We start from the raw sequence: 25,054 nt of genomic DNA, 5'->3' as shown, positions 1-25,054 counted from the left end.
AGACTAACAAAAGTGATTTACATAGCATTTTGCAATTTAAAAATAGCCCTCATGTGCATTATGTTATTTGATCTCCCAAGAATGCTGGAAAATAAGCTCAGTGGGAAATTCCCTTCAGTTTTCAATAAGAAAACTGTAGGTCAGATCTGTTAACTAGCCCAAGGTTACACAGACAGCTGCCTGTGGGTTCAGAATTGAATCCATATATCCAGGTTCCAAACACAGTATAATTTTCCTTAGAATTTTGTGTTTTGTATTCTCTTCAAGTTCATGTGAAAGTATTTATCCCTCTACTGATTCCACTTCAATTGTCTGCTCCAGAAACTATGGCTTATTGTTTAATGGCATTGCTGATTTTGTTATCGGCTTTTTAAAAAAAGTTTATTTACTTTTGAGAGAGAGACAGAGAGACAGAGACAGAGAGTGAGCGGGGGAGGGGCAGAGAGAGAGGGAGACCTAGAATCCGAAGCAGGCTCCAGGCTCCGAGCTATCAAGACGCGGGGCTCAAACCCACAAACCGGGAGATCATGACCTGAGCCAAAGTTGGACCCTTAACCGACTTAGCCACCCAAGCCTGTTATTGGCTTTATAAGAGACACCAAATATGCTGAGTTATATTATTTTGTGACATACTTCTCAGGCTATAAGTGCCTAAATTAAAAAGAGCAACAACAATAACAAAACTAGCCTCTCTCTTACCAGTTCAAGGCTTCTGTTTCTAATCTTTTATTTAAAATCTAAGAAAGAAAGATATTTTAAAGACATATATTTCACAAATAAAATTATATCATCTCTTGGTTTATAATTTTATTATTATTTTAAAAATAATTTATATTTAATTTAATATATTTAATATAATTAATTAAATATATTTATATTAATAAAAATAATTTATTTTTGATAGAGAGAGAGAGAAAGAGGCAGAGTGTGAGCAGGGGAGGGACAGAGAGAGGGTGACACAGAATCAGAAGCAGACTCCAGGCTCTGAACGGTCAGCACAGAACCCAACACAGATCTCAAACTCACGAATCGCGAGATCATGACCTAAGATGAAGTTGGACGCTTAAATGACTGAGCCACCCAGGCGCCCTTAAAGTTAACATGCAGACTCTCTTTAATTTCAGTCTGTGTAAACATTTTAAATTTGTTATTTTGTTCAAACAAATTGTCACAATATGAAAAGCTAACAATTGAATTAGATGAAGTCGTAAAATATCAAATACTACTGAAAAACATTAAACTAGAAGCTAGACGTCTCATCATTTTTATTCTGTGAGATATAATATTGACTGGTTTTGCCCAAAAGCAAAACAAACTATGAGCATAAACAAACTTGAATTTCAGATATTTGTGAAAGTAAACATCAGTTCATTATTACAGGTTTTGTTCATTCGTTTGTTGGTTTTAAAGAAAGATCATACTTAGCACCTGTATCTTGATTCTAAATAGCATTTTCCGATAAAAGAAACCAGGGTTCTCTAGGGAAATGGCTGATTCCAGGGCTCAGGCTGGAAATATACAAAATGAGCCTCAGGAATCTTGTAGGGCCAGAAAGTAAGGACGTATTCAAATAAACAAAAGATTGGGGGCTTATTAAAGGCACATAGAAACCTCATAGAAAGAGCTCCCAAAGGACAAAGCTAGAATAATTTGAGCAACAAAGGAAATAATGTAGCATTGTAATGGAACCCAATTATAAAATAAGCATGGCGATACTACACTGATACAAATAAATAAATCAATAGGAGAGGATGCAAAATGTAAGCTTACCTTTTTCTCGTTCCTCCAGGTTATATGCAACACAAATTATATGCTCTTCATATGCAACACAAATTAAAAATTAGAATGGATGGAGGTAAGCACACTATCCTATGATGCGAATGAAAGCATTATAATTGGGAGCAGAGATAGGACACCAGGAGGGGTTCATATTGGATAGTGAACACCTATACCTGTCTAAAAGGCTATGTCAGAGAACTGAAAAATTCAAACTGGAGAAAGTCCAAAGGATGGCCAATGTGAATTGATGATTATTAGGCATAACAGCCTTATCTTAGGAGATGAAGTTTACGAAGAGAAGCTTTTCATTTTCACATAAACACTAAAGAGAAGCAAGGACATTCCATCGCTCATATACTAAAAAATGCTGAATAGCTCTCATGCCATTCAAAGATGGATATACAGAAAACAAGAGCTGCATTAGGTCTTTGAAATCATAGTGAACGAAAAGAGAAAACAAGTATTCTCCAGATGTTTCCACCAAAGAATGCCTCTCTGAAGAGCATATTACTGTAAGTGATTTGCTACAGGAATCTGATGAAACTTTGAGAAGATTGATATGCCTGATATCCTTAAAAAATGATGGGATAGAATATAATCACATAAACTGGAGAAGCTATAAGGAGAAAACGAGGAGTCGAAATTAGTTAATATATTTTGAAGAAATTAAGAAAAGAGTAAAGGGGAAGTTAAAATATAGTGACAGACACAGTTTATCTTCACCCACAAGAGCAAAAGACATAAGTAAAAGAGAAGACGCATGTATCATCAAAGTAAAGGAAAACTTGTACTCCCCCAGAAAGTGAGGAAAAACAAGGATTGAATAATCATAAATATAATGACGCATCGGTCAAACATTTGGAAGAGAAGCATCATTCAAACATATACTGAAAACACCTTTTTTTCCTGAGCTGGTGTGAGTCTTTCATATGCAGACTAAAAAGCTCATAGAGCATAATCAAACTTAATGCAACAATCGCATCATCCACCTATGGCCCGGAGAATTTGTTAAATTGTAGGGGAAATCAAAAAATTAATCGTTCAAGCATCCAGTCAGTAAAAACCTACCACTTACAAAGAAACCATGTTCAGAATGATTAAAAGCAACTGATGTGTGAAGCAGGGAATCTACAGAAGACGATGAATTTACAAATTTAGCTCTTTAGGTGATGAAGATGAATCTCCAGAACTTTGGAAGACAAAAACTAAAGGGAGACCCTACACCGGTGTTCATGTAGAAGAGTCAAAACGATTTGGTTGTGCTTCTATTGATAAAATAGCTTTGAGGCTTGAAGCGAATCATCTAATACGTTGTGTCTCTGGGCTCTCCCTTTGGGAAACGCTGCCATGTCTCTCTCAGTGATGTTAAAGTACTAATTAATATTTTAAAGTCCCATGAACATAGATGGCTTTTTTGTCTTTTCCAGAGTACTCTTCTCAGGAAAGCTCTGTGATCACGAGTTACCTGGCCTGTAAGACTGACCCTGAGTCATCACTCTAAGACTGCAGACTGTTGCTATATTTGATTTTAAGTTTTCCAGTTCAGGCAAGAATATGAACATTGATCCCATTTGTATTCCAATGACAGAATACAAAATAAAAGCTATGAAATTTTCTTGATTTTTTTTTTTTTTTTGCAAATGAGTTTGCTTCTACGAAGTCTTTAAAATAGCTTTAGCTTTTCTAAGCTGAAACTGTATGATGTATTCATTGACTACATCTATGATGCCTCCTGCCTCACCACCAGCATTTTCCTAGTCTGGTGTTGTCTGAGTGCTACGAAAAGAAGATTAATCTGTGTGTGTGTGTGTGTGTGTGTGTGTGTGTGTGTGTGCTGTTTTCATGCCTGTGTTCATCTGATGTTGAAAGTCTCCTCTTTAAAACTACTCTAATAAATGAATTTAAGGAACATATGTCCATTCTTGGACAATGGCGGAGAGAAAGGCAAATCAAACAAACATATAAAAAAGCATGTGAGTTCAATACATAGCTTTCCAATACTTAGTTTTTTTGTTCTACACAAAGATAATATGAAATCTAAGTTATTGAATGAGGCTACATAGCTGCAATAAGACTAATTCTTAAAGGAAACTCCATAAATTTTTAGATCTTTGGAGAATCGAATGGGAGACGAGATAAAAGGAATGTGCCATTTTCTGAAATGGTTTCAAGAAGGTATAAGTGACTTATATAAATGAAGAATTCAAAAGCATTCAGCGTGATCAAGGAATTGGTTAATCATGCTTTATTTCTACACATCTTTGTCAGGTTCTGGAAAGAGTGCTAATTAAGACTAGTTTGACTTCATAAAGTTATATGTTTATAATATTAATGATGAATATTTTGTTAACTGTTTTTATACGTTGCCAGTTACTTTTTAAGTGTTTACATGTATTAACTCATTTAATAATTGCATTAATCCTAAGAAGGAGATTTTTTTTTATAAGGGATTTTATAAATTAAATCATGCCCAGGGTCCTATAAGGTTAGTACATGGTTAAGCCTGCAGGTTTGAAACTGAGTAGTCTGGCTCTAGAGTCCTATTAACTGTAATACTTCACTGCCTTCCTGTAATATAATGGAAATGCCAAATAAGGGTTTAATTTCCCATCTCCATTTTCCTTATTAATTTCATTTGGAAACATGAAGACTGGATGCCAAAATATCTAGTTTTATAAATCTTATTATTGCTAGCATCTTGAGAATTTAACTTCATTATTGTGATCCTTATCTTTCAATATCAGACTCCATTGACTTTTTAAAGCAAGTGCATCAGGTTTTCCATAATTCCAAGAGATCGGTCTACATGACATTGCTTTAGTTCCTATTGTAACTTAGAGGAAAATCTTCACAAATTTTGGATCCTTTGAAATGTTGAAGACTGTTTTCAAATTCCTCTTACAAGAACCCATTTAGATGGCATCAGTCTTGAACTCTCAATGGATTGGTACATCTATGAAAGGAAGAATGATGGTATCTATTATCAATCTAAAGAGAAACTAGGAGGAGCTTCTGTTGGCGACTTAACCCACTGTTCCCATTAAACACACCCTGGTGTGACAGTCCTATCCTCTAGGGACAGTATGCTGTATTGAAATTTGTTGCTGCTACTGGAATCCTACTCTGGGTGTGACTACTGGACATTTTACTTGGAGTGACTGCATTCACTAGTTCTAGGCACCCTTTCAGAATCCTTATTTGTTGTGATTAATGGCCCGGGGCTGGTCAGCAGCCTCTCAAAGGAGCAGTTTCTACAGGACTTCTGAGTAACCCAGACTCCCCTTGGTATTACATAACGCCCTTCCACGAATCGACCAGGAAGTGACTGGGTCTGTGTGGTGTTCGGTGCATGCTGACTTATGTGTTTTTCCAGCACCTTTTTCTTCAGGGAGTGCACGGACGGTCATTCCTGATCTCTGTTTCTATGCAAATTGGAAGTGAATGAAAGGAAGAGCAGAATATTTCTGAATAGGCAACAATCAAGAAGAGTTTCAGGATGAATGGACTGCACCAACTCCTGAACTTAATGCCATTCCACCTTGGGTAGCAGAGCCATATGAGAGTGTGTGGGTATCTTCTGGGCCTGCTGACATATTCTATTGACTATTAGCGTGCTTCTCTCTACCCTACTTCTTAGGCCACTGAATAAATAGGTAGAAACAGCTTCCTTCCAAAGCTTTTAAAGAGCATGTTGAAATGAGATTTACCAAAAATAAACGTCAGCTTCATTCAAAATATATGCATTAGGTAAAATGTTAACTATGTATAAGTTGAGAGCTTACACTTTAGATGTTTTTAGTTTTTAATTTTTTCTTTAATTTTACCAATACTTCCTAATTTAATCCAAGTTCTGTTTGTTGACGAAAATACAAAAAATATTTTTAAAAAGGAAACAAAGGGCGAATGTAGCTACAGCATGGTTCTGTGAAAACAATAAAAATAAAAATTAAATGTACAAGTTTATCATTTGTAATAATGAAGATAGCAATAAAGCCACAGGCTAAACAGCATGGGGAAGAACCCCGCGGAATCTCCATGTGGATATTATCTGCTTAAAGAGGCAAAGAAAATGGCCATTTATTGCTTGTGAAGTGTATTGCAGCATGTTGGCCATATGTTGTTTGTTAAAATTCAAATTATGAGATTCATTAGAAAGCCAGAAGTAAGGATAAAAGATACAAACCCCTAGATAAACAGGAGACTGACAAATAATTGTCCCCACATGGCACTCAGCATTCCCTTTATACTTAACGTCTCTCCCACCAGTTCTGTATTCTCTGACTATGACTGAACTCGGTATCTAAACTTTCTCCATAAAAAAAGCCAAAAAATACAAACTTGAGATGATTATTTTTAATTTAGGACCAAGGGATAATGATTTCTCCATTTGGCCAAATAATATTGAGATCTAGGTCCTTATGACCTATGAGGCAGCTATCGAGCTGCTCTAGGATTGTGTCCCTACGTGCAACAGATCTTTTTTTATCGGTGGTTTCTCATTTCTCAGTGAGAAGACAGGACTGGCAGGATTACAATCAAAATGATTAAGCCCAAACCCTGCTCAGCTCTTTTTAAGGTCTTGGATTCTGCTGTCCAGTAGGGTAGCCACCAGCCACACGTAGCTATTTACGTTTACGTCAATAAAAATTAAATACAATTAAAATTCAGTTCTTCCATCACACTAACATGTGAAGTGTTCACTAGTTACATGTGGTTAGTGGTTTATTATATTGGATAGCAGAGATATAGAACATAGCCACCATTGCAGTAAAGTCTGTTGGACAACCTAGGTCTTAGAAACAGACTAGCATATTCAGAAATATTTCTTATTTGAGGGGGACTGCTTTTTTTTTTTAATTTACTTCAAAAAGACTCTGGAAATCCATGACTAATTATGTAACACTTTTTTCTAAAGCAGCACTTGACCCTCTTTTCCTGAGTCCATAATCTTCTTCTATTCTTAGAATGGTTTCTTTTATTGAAGAGATTACACCATCACTTATGGATTCACTTATGTGCCCTATAGCCCTTTACTACTTCTGCTCTGATGCCACGACAGAGAATGCTGTTGCAAACAAACCTGCCACATTCTCATTGTGGCATAGGCATATTCTTTTTATTTATTTACTTCTAATTTATTATTATTATTATTATTTTATTTTTGAGAGAGCATGAGCAGGGGAGGAGCAGAGAGAGAGAGGGGGACAGAGGATCCGAAATGGGCTCTGCACTGATAACAGCAAGCCCGAGGTGGGGCCTGAACTCAGGAACCTGTGAGATTATGACCTGAGCCGAAGTTGGTTGCTCAACCAATGATAGCCCCCCAGGTGCCCCATTTATTTGTTAAAAAATTTTTAATTCCAGGGCAGATAACATACAGTGTTCTGTTAGTTTCGGTTGTACACTGTAGGGATACCACAGTTCCGTATATTACCCTGTGCTCATCAGTATAAGCGTACTCTTGGTGTCCATTCACGAATGTAAGATGCGTTAATCACTCAGAGGCCAACAGGGAATTCTAGCTATTCACTTGTATGTTCATCACGCTCTGTGGGGAACAAATAACCCCCCTGGAGCGCAAAGTCTGTCCTTTCCCTTTGCTCTATTCAGTTGAGGTTGTACTTTGAACACATCATTCTGGCCCCACTACCGACTCTAGATGACCCGTGTAGATTTGTGTGCAGGTGTGTGCAGCAGTGAAGGATAGAGTGGTCACTTTTCCTCCTGTGACCAGTAAAATTATGAGAATGCTAACTGACCTCTTATTGTATTTCAAAACTATCTGATAATATTTTGGGAAGGCAGAATCAATGGTTGGCTAACTCTCTTTAACCTCCTTTGAGTAGCTTAGTAAATGGCCGATGCAGAATAAGAATGACCTCATAATCATCTCATTCCGTTCTTCGAACTTTCCCACTTCAGGCTTACCAGCCATCAGGTATCACGCGAGAAGCGGGCAGTCCAGAGCTGAATGACACACATGCTTATTCTTTTCAGTAACCAACCTGCTAACGTTGCTTTTCTCCCCAAACTATTCTTTCAAAGATTGCCGGACACGATCTAACACATAAGGTGAGATATTTTTGTACAGCCTTTATCTTGCCTGAATTATGTGACATTTTACCTGGCTAACCACTCTCCACCCCTTTTTAAAAAAAATTCTCTCTTTTCTTGTCCTCCATGGCTATGCTACTCAAAATGGAGCCAGCAGGGGACTGTGAAGTCTGCAAGGTCTTTGCTACTGGTCCATCCTGAGACATCTGGCTTGTGCCAGAATGTAAATCAACTGTTTAGCTGATTGCTTTCCTTCTGTCTCTTGTAGTAGCACTAGTATCCTGATGAAGAAATTAGTGTGTTGATTTAATTCTAGTATGGCTTTTTATCTCATCGTAGACAGGCAATCTCAGTAGTGGTTTTCTATTCTAGGACCATTTCCTAATTCCTTGGCTGCTTCCTTTCCCCCTCTACAATGATAGCATTTTATATTATATTATATTATATTATATTATATTATATTATATTATATGCCTTCTCTGAAGAATTGACATCTCTTTTTTTAATGTTTATTTATTTTTGAGAGAGAGGGACCATGAGTGGGGGAGGAGCAGACAGAGAGCAGGACAGAGGATCCCAAGCTGACTCTTTGCTGACAGCAGAGAGCCCGATGTGGGCCTAACCCATGAATCATGAGATCTCGACTTGAGCCAAAGTCGTTCACTTAACCGAGTGAGCCACCCAGATGCCAAGACATCTTCTGATGTTCTTAGACCTACGCACAGAAATAATGAAAGCTCGGTACTTGATATTCTATTCTTGAGACCTTGATCCCCATCCTAATTCAAAAAATGCATATGTATATGTGGAGTAGGACAGATGGGTGTTATATACATAAACCGATGCTCACCTGCAAGGTTCCAAGCTTTAGGGTGCAAGTAATTGGGCATTAAACAGTCTTGGATTCATTACATTAATCCTTAATGTTCTCCATTCTTCTAGAACCCCAGCTTCTAACACATATATAGGGGCGTGAGAGATGCCTGATTACAGAAAGGGTGAATCGGCAAAGGTGTTCTCAGTCCCAATGTCTATTTATAGAATGCCTCCTCCCAGAGCCACCCCACCCCACCCCAAGATACTTGCCAAATGTTTCACGTCATTATTTATCTTTCCCATCTGCATTTCAGAAGCCTCAGGAGAGCCAACATGCTGTAATTCCTAAGGTATGAAAAATCCCAACTAAGCCTCATCTTGTAGATGAAATTTTGTTGTATCTCAAAAGGCAGATAAACAAATTCTTCCCAGGGAAAATGGCCATTCTAAATTGATTGCACTTTTTTTCTCCTCCATACCATACTTCCATATTAGAAATTGTCATACTTTAATTAAAAGCTTCCTTTACATGTCCCATACCCTCCCCACAATTTTCTTACCCAGAGGACAGATCTAATGAATGATAATTAACTTTTTATTTTGCCCCTATGACATTCCAGTTATCTTACTTGCATGACTGGATGTCATCTTCTGCCCACTCTCTGGGTGAGAGATCACTATTCCTAATGCTTCCGATGAGGAATCTCAGACACAGAGAGATTACGTATTTTGCCCAGATAAGTATTGGCAGCGTCAAGATTCATACCTGGACTTCTGAATTTAAAGGCTTCAGTTTTGCTTGTGTGTTTTCATTTCGGCATTCCTAAGACTCTGCAAAGTTCTTAACAGTTACTTGAACTTTATTATGAATAAATGTGGCAAAAATGAACAAACAAAAGCAATCTGTTACGGATAATTTACTACTTACAGCCAGTAGCCAACCTTAACTGTTGGATGCTCAGGTGCCTTAAATATCTTTGAAGACATTCATAATTATATATATATATATATATATATATATATATATATATGTAACCAAAACCAAATATCAATGGATAAACCTGTGGAGAGTGTCTATGTACACCTATGTGTGTATGTGTAAGTTGAAGTTAGAAAAAATTGGGATAGTAAGACCTTTTTATCACTCTAATAAAGAAACAGAAATTTCTGGCAAACATATCTCCGTAGTTTTGTAGACTCCGAAGTTTTCAGGGTTCTGAGTGGTCACTAGCCCACTTAATCATTCTCATTTCCTTTGTTCATCAACCGACACTAGTAAACTTATACTTCAATCGCTATATTTTTTCATTCACTTATCCAGTCTAGACCATATCTTTCCTAGGTGCTTGGTCTACTGAGCTTTATCTCCTATAGGTAATTTTGGAAGTGATAATTAGTCCCTGTTACTCTAGGCTTTTTCCCAGAGTCATTCGCTTTATGGTGCTTAGGGGTTAACCATAGCTACAAAGACCCTAGAAGCCAAGGGCACCGTGGATGTTGGTTTGTCTTTGGGCACAGAAATTTCCTCAGTGGTGACTAGTTATCAGAGTAGCTAAAACCTGTTCAAGTTGCTCCCCAAAATGTGTGCATGGAATGGGCCTGGGGCTTTACAGAGCTAACGTGACTCCTTCGATTATACATTCCCAAAATGTTTTTGCATAAAAATATTGGAGTTAAGTTAAGCTGCTGAGTTCAATTTGTCTATAAAAGAAAAGTCATTAACAATAAAGTTGGAACCCAGAATGTTATATTGATTCTTCAAAGTTCTGTTTGAGAATCTGATAAATTCCCTGCTTAAATCATGCTAAATATTCTACCAAAAAGTATACTTTTATTCTAATTAGAGTTTTATTTTAGGTTAGGAGGAAAAAAATAAGATATGACTCCTTAAAAGTTTTGAATGCATAAAACATAAGGTTTTATTATCCCAAAGAGAGACATTCTATTATGCAAATATATTAATTCAGTTTCTGGTATAGAGACTTTAAATAGAAATAAGTTTAAATAAGGAATTTTATGTTACGGGATTACTGAGTAAAATAATGAGCTATTTGGTGTTGCTTAGGTTGCATATAGGTTTAAAAAATCTCTTTAATATATATTTGTTTGTGCAAACCGTGTCCTTTGACTACAAATTCTTCCAATTGCTTTAGAAATGGGAATCATCATTCAGAGCTAAAGTAAGCAAATAAGCACAAACATTGAACCTGAAAATGTGTTTGACATAATGTGCTTACTTTGAACACAAATTGCCTGAGTCCGTTAATGTAGAATGACAGAATAAAACTTTACTAAGTTCTTTTTTATTCATACGTGAGTGCTGATTCCATTTCAAGCCTTATGAAGATAAGAAAATTTGTGTGTATGAGCATGCATGCCTATATGTTAATATAGAGGTATAAATATATATAAAATCTCTATACATTCATATAATATATATGCATATAATAGATCCACATATACACATGTAAAGTGAGGGGAGGGAGGGACAAATCGGTGACCAAAAAAATGAAGATCTCTAACATTGGCTAATCCATTTTTTATGAATATGTATTATGTAGGAATACATTTTATTTTTTTATTATTATTTATTTTGAGAGAGAGACAGAGAGAGAGTGAGTGTGAGTGAGAGAGAGAATCCCAAGAAGGCTCCAAGCTCAGTGAGAAGCCCCACATGGGGCTCGATCTCATGGACCAAGAAAGAGATCATGACCCGAGCCGAAATCAAGAGTCAGACGCTTAACCCACAGACACCCAGGTGCCCCTGTAGGAATACGTTTTGAATTCTTTTTTGTCTTCTTTAAAAATTCAAGAAAGGTTTAAACTTTGCAATACGAGAACCACGTTAGCAGAGACATTTGCCATGTCTTTTTGACCACTTGATATCTTTGAACATCTTTCTTTATTTTGAAAAATTTCTTCAAATTAGAAGCCAGACATAGGGCTTCCGTTTCCTCTCCGGCGCTTTGCACCTGCACGGGACATGAGCGCATCCAGTCACACCATTGCAGTGGCACAGGTATTGCAGTGACACAGGTATTGCAGATTCCTCTCTCCAAAAGCGGTGGCAGAAGCAGACAGCTTTGTCTGGGTCACAGCGGCCACTGTGCTGGCCATCACACCCAGGTGCTGGTGCGGAGGTCAGAGCAGGAGAAGGCGAGTCTCTAAGGGAGCAGTCCTGTTTAGAGATTGTTATGAGTGCTTCACCCCTCTTGTAAATCCTTTTCTCGGAAACTAAGTAGGTTCTATTATTTGCTCCTAAGAACTTTGAGCGTCACGATGCTGTACCCCCTGCGCTTTCTCTCCTACTCCTGCTTAAGGACTTCACTCTCCCTTCTCTCTGCCTCTCCATCAACCGTTCTCCTCCTTTCTGAATCTCTCCCGATAGCACACACATGCGCTATTTTTTTCTCCCAGCCTTAAAAACTCCCTTAAAACCTGTCTTCGCCCTGCTTCTGCGTCAAGTTTCCGCCTCCATTATCTCTCTTCATTTTCAGCAACTCTCCTAGGAGTATCATATATACTCATGCTTTCCAATGTAGCTCCTGCCATTCCGTCCGGAACCCACTTCAATCAGGCTTTTTCACTGCCACCGCTCTTTCCGAAGTCCCCACTGACCTCTGCATCACTAACCTGACCTCATGGTTACGCCACGCTGTGTTCCTCCCTAGCTCCCCCTACCTGCGGCTTACAATGAAACTGATGGCTCTCTCTTCCGTGAAACACTGCCTTCGCCTGTAGGACAGCATATACTCCCGTTTTATTCCTTCTCTGCAGCTCTTTGTCCCCTTTTTCTTCCAGACCTCTAAAGTTTGGAGTGGCCCAGGGATCAGTCCTTGTATCTCTTTCCTTTTATATCTTTACTCAATTGGCCTCGTGGTTTTAAACACTAACAAACTCATACCTTTCCCTTGAACTCTAGACTTGCATAGCCAGCTGCCTATTCAACATATCCTCTTGGAGGGCTAATAGACATTTCGAATATAATATGCACCAGACGGAACTTCCGATGGTCCCCACTCCTCGTAGTGCTACTCTGCTCAGTTTTCCCATTCCCATAACAAACAACTCAATTATTTTAGTTGCTTAGGTCAAAGTATTAGACCATCTTTGATTCTGCTATTACCTCCATATATCTTGTCCAATCCCTTAGGAAACACGGTCACTCTACCGTGAGCATATGTCTAGGATTTGAGCAGTTCCCATTACTTCCACATTTATTTCTCTGGTTTGAGTCATTGTTACCTTTCATGTGGATTATTAGAGTAGTCCCCAAACTGATTTCCGTTCTTAATTCTTGCCCGTTTTCCATGGTCTGCTGTCAACAGAACAGCAAAATGATTCTTTTAAAAAAAATTAATGTTTATTTTTGAGAGAGAGAGAGAGAGAGAGAGTAGGGTAGGGGTAGAGAGAGACAGAGACAGAATCTGCAGCAGGCTCCAGGCTCCAGGCTCTAAACTGTCAGCACAGATCCCAATGCGGGGCTTGAACTCAAAACCCGCGAGATCATGACCTGAGTCAAGTCGGACACTTGGCTCCCCAGAGCAGCACAATGATTCTTTTTTTTTTTTATTTTTTTTTATTTTTTAATATATGAAATTTACTGTCAAATTGGTTTCCATACAACACCCAGTGCTCATCCCAAAAGGTGCCCTCCTCAATACCCATCACCCACCCTGCCCTCCCTCCCACCCTCCATCAACCCTCAGTTTGTTCTCAGTTTTTAACAGTCTCCTATGCTTTGGCTCTCTCCCACTCTAACCTCCCTTTTTTTTTTTTTTTTTCCCCTTCCCCTCCCCCATGGGTTTCTGTTATGTTTCTCAGGATCCACATAAGAGTGAAACCATATGGTATCTGTCTTTCTCTGTATGGCTTATTTCACTTAGCATCACACTCTCCAGTTCCATCCATGTTGCTACAAAAGGCCATATTTCATTTTTTCTCATTGCCACGTAGTATTCCATTGTGTATATAAACCACAATTTCTTTATCCATTCATCAGTTGATGGACATTTAGGCTCTTTCCATAATTTGGCTATTGTTGAGAGTGCCGCTATAAACATTGGGGTACAGGTGCCCCTATGCATCAGTACTCCTGTATCCCTTGGATAAATTCCTAGCAGTGCTATTGCTGGGTCATAGGGTAGGTCTATTTTTAATTTTCTGAGGAACCTCCACACTGCTTTCCAGAGCGGCTGCACCAATTTGCATTCCCACCAACAGTGCAAGAGGGTTCCTGTTTCTCCACATCCTCTCCAGCATCTATAGTCTCCTGATTTCTTCATTTTGGCCACTCTGACTGGCGTGAGGTGGTATCTGAGTGTGGTTTTGATTTGTATTTCCCTGATAAGGAGGACGTTGAACATCTTTTCATGTGCCTGTTGGCCATCCGGATGTCTTCTTTAGAGAAGTGTCTATTCATGTTTTCCGCCCATTTCTTCACTGGGTTATTTGTTTTTCGGGTGTGGAGTTTGATGAGCTCTTTATAGATTTTGGATACTAGCCCTTTGTCCGATGTGTCATTTGCAAATATCTTTTCCCATTCCATTGGTTGCCTTTTAGTTTTGTTGGTTGTTTCCTTTGCTGTGCAGAAGCTTTTTATCTTCATAAGGTCCCAGTAATTCACTTTTGCTTTTAATTCCCTTGCCTTTGGGGATGTGCCGAGTAAGAGATTGCTACGGCTGAGGTCAGAGAGGTCTTTTCCTGCTTTCTCCTCTAAGGTTTTGATGGTTTCCTGTCTCACATTCAGGTCCTTTATCCATTTTGAGTTTCTTTTTGTGAATGGTGTGAGAAAGTGGTCTAGTTTCAACCTTCTGCATGTTGCTGTCCAGTTCTCCCAGCACCATTTGTTAAAGAGACTGTCTTTTTTCCATTGGATGTTCTTTCCTGCTTTGTCAAAGATGAGTTGGCCATACGTTTGTGGGTCTAGTTCTGGGGTTTCTATTCTATTCCATTGGTCTATGTGTCTGTTTTTATGCCAATACCATGCTGTCTTGATGATGACAGCTTTGTAGTAGAGGCTAAAGTCTGGGATTGTGATGCCTCCTGCTTTGGTCTTCTTCTTCAAAATTACTTTGGCTATTCGGGGCCTTTTGTGGTTCCATATGAATTTTAGGATTGCTTGTTCTAGTTTCGAGAAGAATGCTGGTGCAATTTTGATTGGGATTGCATTGAATGTGTAGATAGCTTTGGGTAGTATTGACATTTTGACAATATTTATTCTTCCAATCCATGAGCAGGGAATGTCTTTCCATTTCTTTATATCTTCTTCAATTACCTGCATAAGCTTTCTATAGTTTTCAGCATACAGATCTTTTACATCTTTGGTTAGATTTATTCCTAGGTATTTTATGCTTCTTGGTGCAATTGTGAATGGGATCAGTTTCTTCATTTGTCTTTCTGTTGCTTCATTGTTAGTGTATAAGAATGCAACTGATTTCTGTACATTGATTTTGTATCCTGCAACTTTGCTGAATTCAAGTATCAGTTCTAGCAGACTTTTGGTGGAGTCTATCGGATTTTCCATGTATAATAGCATGTCCTCTGCAAAAAGCGAAAGCTTGACTTCATCTTTGCCAATTTTGATGCCTTTGATTTCCTTTTGTTGTCTGATTGCTGATGCTAGAACTTCCAGCACTATATTAAACAGCAGCGGTGACAGTGGGCATCCCTGTCGTGTTCCTGATCTCAGGGAAAAAGCTCTCAGTTTTTCCCCATTGAGGATGATGTTAGCTGTGGGCTTTTCATAAATGGCCTTTATGATCTTTAAGTATGTTCCTTCTATCCCGACTTTCTCAAGGGTTTTTATTAAGAAAGGGTGCTGGATTTTGTCAAAGGCCTTTTCTGCATCGATTGACAGGATCATATGGTTCTTCTCTTTTTTTTTGTTAATGTGATGTATCACGTTGATCGATTTGCGAATGTTGAACCAGCCCTGCATCCCAGGAATGAATCCCACTTGATCATGGTGAATAATTCTTTTTATATGCTGTTGAATTCGATTTGCTAGTATCTTATTAAGAATTTTTGCATCCATATTCATCAGGGATATTGGCCTGTAGTTCTCTTGTTTTACTGGGTCTCTGTCTGGTTTAGGAATCAAAGTAATACTGGCTTCATAGAATGAGTCTGGAAGTTTTCCTTCCCTTTCTATTTCTTGGAATAGCTTGAGAAGGATAGGTATTATCTCTGCTTTAAACGTCTGGTAGAACTCCCCTGGGAAGCCATCTGGTCCTGGACTCTTATTTGTTGGGAGATTTTTGATAACCGATTCAATTTCTTCGCTGGTTATGGGTCTGTTCAAGCTTTCTATTTCCTCCTGATTGAGTTTTGGAAGAGTGTGGGTGTTTAGAAATTTGTCCATTTCTTCCAGGTTGTCCAATTTGCTGGCATATAATTTTTCATAGTATTCCCTGATAATTGTTTGTATCTCTGAGGGATTGGTTGTAATCATTCCATTTTCATTCATGATTTTATCTATTTGGGTCATCTCCCTTTTCTTTTTGAGAAGCCTGGCTAGAGGTTTGTCAATTTTGTTTATTTTTTCAAAAAACCAACTCTTGGTTTCGTTGATCTGCTCTACAGTTTTTTTAGATTCTATATTGTTTATTTCTGCTCTGATCTTTATTATTTCTCTTCTTCTGCTGGGTTTAGGCTGCCTTTGCTGTTCTGCTTCTATTTCCTTTAGGTGTGCTGTTAGATTTTGTATTTGGGATTTTTCTTGTTTCTTGAGATAGGCCTGGATTGCAATGTATTTTCCTCTCAGGACTGCCTTCGCTGCATCCCAAAGCATTTGGATTGTTGTATTTTCATTTTCGTTTGTTTCCATATATATTTTAATTTCTTCTCTAATTGCCTGGTTGACCCACTCATTCGTTAGTAGGGTGTTCTTTAACCTCCATGCTTTTGGAGGTTTTCCAGACTTTTTCCTGTGGTTGATTTCAAGCTTCATAGCATTGTGGTCTGAAAGTATGCATGGTATAATTTCAATTCTTGTAACCTTATGAAGGGCTGTTTTGTGACCCAGTATATGATCTATCTTGGAGAATGTTCCATGTGCACTCGAGAAGAAAGTATATTCTGTTGCTTTGGGATGCAGAGTTCTAAATATATCTGTCAAGTCCATCTGATCCAATGTATCATTCAGGGCCCTTGTTTCTTTATTGACTGTGTGTCTAGATGATCTATCCATTTCTGTAAGTGGGGTGTTAAAGTCCCCTGCAATGACCACATTCTTATCAATAAGGTTGCTTATGTTTATGAGTAATTGTTTTATATATCTGGGGGCTCGGGTATTTGGCGCATAGACATTTATAATAGTTAGCTCTTCCTGGTGGATAGACCCTGTGATTATTATATAATGCCCTTCTTCATCTCTTGTTACAGCCTTTAATTTAAAGGCTAGTTTGTCTGATATAAGTATGGCTACTCCAGCTTTCTTTTGGCTTCCAGGAGAATGATAAATAGTTCTCCATCCCCTCACTCTCAATCTAAAGGTGTCCTCAGATCTAAAATGAGTCTCTTGTAGACAGCAAATAGATGGGTCTTGTTTTTTTATCCATTCTGATACCCTATGTCTTTTAGTTGGCGCATTTAATCCATTTACATTCAGTGTTATTATAGAAAGATATGGGTTTAGAGTCATTGTGATGTCTGTATGTTTTATGCTTGTAGTGATGTCTCTGGTACTTTGTCTCACAGGATCCCCCTTAGGATCTCTTGTAGGGCTGGTTTCGTGGTGACAAATTCCTTCAGTTTTTGTTTGTTTGGGAAGACCTTTATCTCTCCTTCTAGTCTAAATGACAGACTTGCTGGATAAAGGATTCTCGGCTGCATATTTTTTCTGTTTAGCACACTGTAGATATCGTGCCAAGCCTTTTCTGGCCTGCCAAGTTTCAAAGGAGAGATCAGTCACGAGTCTTATAGGTCTCCCTTTATATGTGAGGGCACGTTTATCCCTTGCTGCTTTCAGAATTTTCTCTTTATCCTTGTATTTTGCCAGTTTCACTATGATATGTCGTGCAGAAGATCGAATTAAGTTACGTCTGAAGGGAGTTCTCTGTGCCTCTTGGATTTCAATGCCTTTTTCCTTCCCCAGTTCAGGGAAGTTCTCAGCTATAATTTGTTCAAGTACCCCTTCAGCACCTTTCCCTCTCTCTTCCTCCTCTGGGATACCAATTATGCGTATATTATTTTTTTTTAGTGTATCACTTAGTTCTCTAATTTTCCCCTCATACTCCTGGATTTTTTTTATCTCTCTTTCTTTCAGCTTCCTCTTTCTCCATAACTTTATCTTCTAGTTCACCTATTCTCTCCTCTGCCTCTTCAAGCCGAGCCATCGTGGTTTCCATTTTGTTTTGCATTTCGTTTAAAGCGTTTTTCAGCTCCTCGTGACTGTTCCTTAGTCCCTCGATCTTTGTGGCAAGAGATTCTCTGCTGTCCTGTATACTGTTTTCAAGCCCAGCGATTAATTTTATGACTATTATTCTAAATTCACTTTCTGTTATATTATTTAAATCCTTTTTGATAAGTTCATTAGCTGTTGTTATTTCCTGGAGATTCTTCTGAGGGGAATTCTTCCGTTTGGTCATTTTGGAGAGTCCCTGGCGTGGTGAGGACCTGCAGTGCACTTCCCCTGTGCTGTGGTGTATAACTGGAGTTAGTGGGCGGGGCCGCAGTCCGACCCGATGTCTGCCCCCAGCCCACTGCTGGGGCCACAGTCAGACTGGTGTGTGCCTTCTCTTCCCCTCTCCTAGGGGCGGGATTCACTATGGGGTGGCGTGGCCCGTCTGGGCTACTTGCACACTGCCAGGCTTGTGTTGCTGGGGATCTGGCGTATTAGCTGGGGTGGGTAGGCAAGGTGCACGGGGGCTGGAGGGGCAGGCTTAGCTCGCTTCTCCTTAGGTGATCCACTTCAGGAGGAGCCCTGTGGCAGCGGGAGGGAGTCAGATCCGCTGCCGGAGGTTTGGCTCCGCAGAAGCACAGAGTTGGGTGTTTGCGCGGAGCGAGCAAGTTCCCTGGCAGGAACTGGTTCCCTTTGGGATTTTGGCTGGGGGATGGGCGGGGGAGATGGCGCTGGCTCCTTTGTTCCCCGCCAAGCTGAGCTCTGCCGTCCGGGGGCTCAGCAGCTCTCCCTCCCTTTGTCCTCCAGCCTTCCCGCTTTCCGAGCAGAGCTGTTAACTTATGACCTCCCAGACGCTAAGTCGCGCTTGCTGTCGGAACACAGTCTGTCCGGCCCCTCCGCTTTTGCCAGCCAGACTCGGGGGCTCTGCTTGGCCGGCGAGCCGCCCCTCCGCCCCGGCTCCCTCCCGCCAGTCCGTGGAGCGCGCACCGCCTCGCCGCCCTTCCTACCCTCTTCCGTGGGCCTCTAGTCTGCGCTTGACTCCGGAGACTCCCTTCTGCTAATCCTCTGGCGGTTTTCTGGGTTCTTTAGGCAGGTGTAGGTGGAATCTAAGTGATCGGCAGGACGCGCTGTGAGCCCCGCGTCCTCCTACGCCGCCATCTTCCGGAACCCCCACAATGATTCTTAAGTGTAAGCGAAAGCATATTCTCTCCCTGCTTAAAAGTTTCCAAAGTCCAAGTCCTTACAATGGTCCATTTGCTTGAATGCTTTCTGGCCACATTACTTTCCTCACCTCACCTCTGGGTGATACCTCCTCAGTCACTCAAGTCATTCCAGATTACCCTCTTTCGTGTTACCAGACCACTGAAAACACACCTTCATCTCAGGGACTCTGACTTCTGGTTTCTTTGGCTTCTGACCTCTTCCCCAAATGGTCACATATATGTCACCTCACTTCCTTAATGCTTTCACTTATACTCCCTCTTCTCAATGCATCTTCTGGCCACCCTAACCAAAATTAGAAGCCTTTTTTGCCATTATATTATTAATTAGGACTTGTCGTATCCAACATATTATTGTCTCTATCCACTAGCACATGGCCGCATAAGAATAGGACTTTTTGTTTTTAACAAAATTATTAATTTAAATTCAAGTTAGTTAACACACAGTGTAATATTTGTTTCAGGAATAGAAGCCATTGATTTGTGACTTACATATAACACCCAGTGCTCATCCCAACAAGTGCCCTCCTTAATGCCCATCACCTATTTAACCCATCCCCCACCTATCTTCCCTCCAGCAACCCTCAGTTTGTTCTATGTACTTAACAGCTTCTTCCGGTTTGCTTCCCTTTCTATTTTTATCTTAGTTTTCCTTCCCTTACTTTATGATCATCTGTTTTGTTTCTTAAATTCCACATTTGAGTGAAATCTCTCATTTCTATTTGTATTTCTCTGACTGACTTATTTTGCTTAGCATAATACACATACCACATTTTCTTTATCCATCCATCAATATATGAATATTTGGGCTCTTTCAATAATCCAGCTATTATTGATAATGCTGCTATAAAAATTGGAGTGCATGTTGCCCCTTCAAATCCGCATTTTTGTATCCTGTGGATAAACACCTAATAGTGCAATTGCTGGGCCGTAGGGTAGTTCTAGTTTTAATTTTTTTTGGAACCTCCATACTGTTTTCCAGAGGGGCTGCACCAGTTTGCATTCCCACCAATGGTACAAAAGTGTTCCCCTTTCTCTGCATCCTTGCCACCATCTGTTGTTTGGTGCTCATTTTAGCCATTTTGACAAGTGTGAGGTGTTATCTCCTTGTGGTTTGGATTTGTATTTCTCTGATGATGAGTGATGTTAAGCACCTTTGCATTTGTCTGTTAGCCATCTGGACGTCTTCTTTGGAAAAGTATCTATTCATGTATTCTGCGCAAGGAATAGGACTTTTCTTATGGTTGGTACATAATAAGTTCATAGGATGACCAACTCTTCCCTGTTTGCTTAGCCCTTATTTACAACTAAAAGATGAATATCTCAGGAAGCTTCTGAGTTCTAGGCGAACTGACACAGTTGTTCATACTGGCTCAATAAAAATTCGTCAGATGGAAGAATGAATACAGAGGTAGGAGTGTGCGTTCTACCTATATCTTAAATCTATAGGGTTTAGCCTAAAATTTTATGGATGATGAAGCCAAACTGAAATGATTGGATATAACCAAGTGGAATGATACAAAGGGAAAGTACAGGCATTTCCCCAATCATCATCAACTGCCACGTAAGAGGTATCCCTAAATAGGTAACATTATTCTTAGATCCATACACATAAGTCCTATCTCTAATCCTATCATAAAGGGTAATTGCTTATAAGATGCCTATCCTTTTGACTGGCAGCGAATTATAAACATATGGAATACAACTATGAAACATACACACTGGTGAGATTCAACCACGTCATTACTGACAGGAAATGATGATCATAGGTAAATAACAACAGAATGTTGACTTCGCTGACCTAAATTATGCTTTCAATTAATATATGTGAGTTCCAGCCATTAGCTAAAATCCATCCTTTGGACATGAATCTTTGGGGGATACATAAGTAAGCTCATGTGATTATTGTAAGCTCATATAATCACTATCGTATTTAATAGTAGTTAATGTTTTCACAACAGGATAAATATGTTTGTTTTGTATACTTATAAACATTAATAAAATATCAATACCAGTTTAAATATAAATATTAGAGACTTCTAAAAAAGGAATTTAAACTTTTAATTATTTAATTTTTATTTATTTTTAAAGAGAGAGACAGTGTGAGTGGGGGAGGAGCAGAGAAAGAGGGAAATACAGAACTTGAAGAAGGCTCCAGGCTCTGCAGTGTCAGCACAGAGCCTGCCACAGAGCTCAAACTCACCAACTTGAGATCATGACCTGAACCAAAATTGGACCCAAATTAACCTGGGTTCACGGGAGGCTCCAGTGCCGCAGGCACTGGGTTCACGGGAGGCTTAATTTTGGGTCCAAAATTGGACCCAAAATTAACCCTGCCTGAGGCACCCAGGTGCCCCCCTTTTCCAAAAAAAATTTTAATGTTGGAATTTAAACTTTTAATGATAAAACTCCTTCCCCCTCCAAAAAAAAAAAAAAAAAAGAAAAAGAAAAAGAAAAAGAAAAAAATAGCCCATAAAGAAACAAGTGTGAAGGGCTACTTTTTTGAAGACTGACTTGATAGAGTGTGGCTGCTTGAAATGTTCCTTTAGAAAGTGGCTATCTCTGAGTTCAGCTCATCTTGATAAAGGGTGAGGTGGTGGATAGGCCGATTCATATGTTGTTCACTTGTATCTGGCCTCAGATAATGCCAGGTAGAGGCTGATGCTCTATCAACCATAATTGGAATGAGATAGACACGCGACCCAGGTTTTGACATGTGGCAGTCCCTGCAGGGGAGAAGCTGATATTTTCTTTCATCACGCATCTTAAATGTACAATGCAAGGTAGTTTCCTTTACTAGAGCCAGGCGTCTGGCCCTGCTAGATCCCTGTAAGCTGCCTCTCAGATGTCAGTGGAAAACCTGCTTGTCTTTAAGCAACACCCCCAGTAAAGTCTGTTCCAGAAGGCTTGTGTGTGCACTGTTGGTCATGCATTTTTGCTTGCATGACTGTTGGTTTGATGAATTAGTCACTTGGTCTAGCACCTACCATGGCTTTTCAGACATGAGTCAAAAGGTCAAAGATCAATGGCTCATCCTGACGGTGGGAGGTATTTGCTTGGGGTGGCGTAGCCAGTTTTCTTTAAGGATTGGTATGACTGATCATTGACTGGTCATGGGAAATAGCCTCTTAAAATCCAAAGACCTTGAAACCTGAAGGGACTACAATCCTCAAGAAAGCAGTACATAGCTATAATTGATGGCCTTATTGAGGTTACCCAGGAGGAGGTAGACTCCTACCAAGGAAATGGCTGAAATGTTCCCCTTTATAGATGTTTTTCTGAAAAGGATAATGAGTAGAGTGCTCCATGACAGAATGCCATTTATGCAAAGCCTTTTGGGTGTTCTTATTTGAAGAGTACTGACAAATGAGCCCCTTTTACGGCCCTCACATGGTGATTGGGTGAGTCTAAGACCTACTGTCATTCAGGTTCTAGGAGCACCAGATGATTGCAAACTATGGGGAAGATACCCTAAAGAAAACAGGCCCTGTGAAGCTGTCAGTGAAGAAATAACCCCTGAGGTCCCTGTAACTGCCAGGTAATCCTCCCTTTTGTCCTACTCTAGTCTTCTCCATACTTCTCTGCCTTGTTTAATATCAAGGAGGGTGAACCTTACAGATTGCATTCCCAAGGTACCCTTGCTTGCAGATTTCTTTTTGGGTTCATCCCATGAAAAATACCAGTAAGACATAGGAGTGGCAGGTGAGACAAAGGAGAATTATGTTTTCCTTGTTCCCTTTCTACATCAAAATTACATTTTTGGCAATAGCTATAGCCTTATATGACTACAGATTACAGTGTCCTATTCTCATTAGACTCTGGTAATTCTATTTCCTTCTATTATCTCTTCAGCTTTGGGTGGGGATTACTTTCCTCTGTCACTAATCCCTTGGTATCTACCATTTTTTGTTTGTTCTTTTAAAGCTACCCACACCTCTGTAAAGTAGGCTTTCATTAATGTTTCTATCTCTTTTTGGATGGAAAAATAAAAGAAAAATTTTTTCTGCTGGTTCCTCTTGCTAGTACATTTTAACCTTTGCCCTCACATATAAGGCTAAAAGGAGTACACTGGGGGGACTTGTCCTGGTCATAGGAATTAGATAGATCAGTGTAGCACTGCAGTGCATAAAAACCAAAAAGACCAAAACAGATAGATTACCAGAAAGTTAGGAGTTAATAGAGATGATAATCATTTCTGCTTAAATTTCAAGGACAAGAATAACCTCATAGTTTAGAAGGGGTAGCACAAATACAAATCGGTTTTGTCATCTAGTTTAGTTTTCAGTCATAGTGGGTACTCAACACATGCTGAATAATGCCCTCTGATGAACAAAGTGCAATTTTACTAAAATTCAAATAGATGCATTGCTTTGGCAATAAGTGAACAAGACGGCAAGAAATTGGTCAACATGTAAATTGATCTGAAAGTGAAAGTGCCCTGTCAAGTATTCAGAACAGAATAGCAAAACCAACATTATGCTGGAAGAAGGCACTGGTAGAAATTGTCACCATCAAAGATCAGGAAAAATGTAAAGCTACAAAACTACAGGAAGGTAAGTTTAATGTTGACCATTGCTTTTAGGAAAACTAATGGGCCAATAATGCATAACTTTCTGAGAGCCCAGTAAGCACCAAATGAAAGGGCATTAAATATTCGCATTAGAGTCTATGAAATATGCTTTCACATGATACTTGCCGTTTGCTTCTGTCATAGGTTCATCCAAAGTTATTAAATTTTAACATTGCACTAGGACTTTTTATATGTAGTGCATTTATAGCCTCTGATTTATATAGCACTTTTCTTCCATTGAACCATTATATCCTCATTCTCCAATTCAATTGTGCTTATGGTTAAATATAGCAAGCAATACATGTGTGCCCATTAAATATATATATATATATATATATATATATATATATATATATATGTAGTGTTATATAAGTTTTTCTTGACTCTTTATATAACATATTCCCTGAAATTTTGCAGTGGGTCCGAATGCAATTGCCAGACGACTTGAGACATGGAAAGGTATTTGCATCCACAGGAAGATGGTGTGCCTCAAAATTGTCTCTAAACAGCAATCATTCTGGACCAGACAGCCTCATCTGTATGAAGTCTCATTCTGTGTGTGCTTAACTTACATAAAATCAACTCTATATGCTTTGCAAAGAAACACAGAGAAAAAACAAATACAAATTTAAGTTGTGCAAGCCATTCTGTCTGCTGTCCCTCTCTCTGAATGAGACTGAACTTCCTCACAGGGAGAGATTCTTAACTGGACGAATAATGGTCTAGTGTTTAAAAATACATACTCTTTGTTTTCAACACATACCCTAATCTTAATCTATCTGACACATCTGATGATAAACCTGTGAAACAATGGTCCAATCCAAACCTAAAGGAAAATTGCTCTATTGGAGTCACTAATTTGAAAGACTGTATGGTAGTCCCCACTAAGATTTGCCAAGAGATTTTCCAAGAGTAATTTAACCAACATCTGCTGATTGCCTTGGCACTGACTTTAGACACCCACTATGTAATACAGTGCCACTGCACTCTACCCGGTTCAAAATCTCTGTGACATTCTTGTGGTTACTACAACAATTCAGTTAAAGTTCCTTATGGTGGCGGGCCACACTGAGGGGGAGATGTAGGCAGTGGTATATAGGCCACTAGGAATAAAACTCCCAAAGAGTGGAGGCAGGGAGTAACTACCTGTGCTGGAGAGAGTTCTGTAGAGACCTTGCCCGAGGTTAATGTGCTGTAAATAGGATGGTTCTGTGACCCTTTATTAGGATGGCGGTCGGGTGATTGTGACTGAGTACGCATGTCCCTACGTTG

The 25,054-nt window shown here is 39.4% G+C and overlaps 1 long non-coding RNA gene across 1 annotated transcript; it reads left to right on the top strand.

The window, feature by feature from the left end:
* The first annotated feature begins 7,712 nt into the window (after positions 1-7,712).
* Positions 7,713-24,418, top strand: LOC132668525 (uncharacterized). The gene is made up of 4 exons (XR_009605595.3): positions 7,713-7,851; positions 8,964-8,999; positions 22,641-22,750; positions 24,200-24,418. It is a non-coding gene; the product is annotated as an uncharacterized LOC132668525 (long non-coding RNA).
* The last annotated feature ends 636 nt before the right edge of the window (positions 24,419-25,054 follow it).

This window comes from Panthera onca, chromosome B3 (genome assembly GCF_046562875.1).
Source record: "Panthera onca isolate mPanOnc1 chromosome B3, mPanOnc1 haplotype 2, whole genome shotgun sequence".
NCBI lineage: Eukaryota > Metazoa > Chordata > Mammalia > Carnivora > Felidae > Panthera > Panthera onca.
Note: the sequence above shows the minus strand (reverse complement) of the source record. Positions and strands in the feature narration are given on the sequence as shown.